At 48.7% G+C, this 952-nt stretch overlaps 1 non-coding gene across 1 annotated transcript; it reads left to right on the top strand.

The window, feature by feature from the left end:
* Positions 1-407: 407 nt before the first annotated feature.
* On the top strand, positions 408-537 carry LOC133767378 (small nucleolar RNA SNORA51). Its single transcript, XR_009866862.1, has one exon. It is a non-coding gene; the product is annotated as a small nucleolar RNA SNORA51 (small nucleolar RNA).
* Positions 538-952: the final 415 nt, after the last annotated feature.

Genomic DNA, 952 nt, shown 5'->3' with positions numbered 1-952 from the left:
CAGATGGATGATTGAGTGGATGGATGGATGGATGGATGGACACATGGACAGATGGATGAATGGATGGATGGATGGATGGATGAATGGATGGATGGATAAATTAAATCTCTGGCCCCTAGATGATTGTCCCAAGTGTGCCCACCTGAAACCTCTAGGTTACCAATAGTTTATTTTATGAGCTCTAAGTATCTACTTCAGTATCCCCCTTGGAGATAGCTGGTGCTCTTTGATGTTTAACAGCTAGCATCAGATCTCTCAGATATTCTTGAAAGCTTGTGTCTGTCTGACACCTGCAAGCTGAACAGATCCAGAAGAGTTCAATAAAAAAAAAAAATTCAGACTTAGGGATCACAGGCATTTGCCTGAAAAGTTACATATTGGAAACTTCTTAGAAGCAGCCTTCTCTGGGCCTCGTGGGGCTTGCCACCGGCTGTGTTCTTACACTGACTGCATAGAAAGAGGTGGCAGAGTAGACTCTGCCCACATATACCTCAGCTCAGGCCTTGTGCCTGGTCTGTACTGTCAATGGGCACATGAGAAAAGAAAGGAAGAATCAACATTCTCTGAGCAAAGATAGCATCCTTCGGTGACCATTGCAACTCCTACAACCACTGCCATTTCTTTTTCTTTTTTTTTTTTTTTTGACAGGCAGAGTGGGTAGTGAGAGAGAGAGAGACAGAGAGAAAGGTCTTCCTTTTTGCTGTTGGTTCACCCTCCAATGGCCGCTGCGGCCGGTGCACCACGCTGATCCGAAGCCAGGAGCCAGGTGCTTCTCCTGGTCTCCCATGCGGGTCAGGGCCCAAGCACTTGGGCCATCCTTCACTGCCTTCCCGGGCCATAGCAGAGAGCTGGCCTGGAAGAGGGGCAACCAGGATAGAATCCGACACCCCGATCGGGATTAGAACCCGGTGTGCCGGCGCCACAAGGCGGAGGATTAGCCTGTTAAACCACA

This window comes from Lepus europaeus, chromosome 9 (genome assembly GCF_033115175.1).
Source record: "Lepus europaeus isolate LE1 chromosome 9, mLepTim1.pri, whole genome shotgun sequence".
Lineage (NCBI taxonomy): Eukaryota > Metazoa > Chordata > Mammalia > Lagomorpha > Leporidae > Lepus > Lepus europaeus.
Note: the sequence above shows the minus strand (reverse complement) of the source record. Positions and strands in the feature narration are given on the sequence as shown.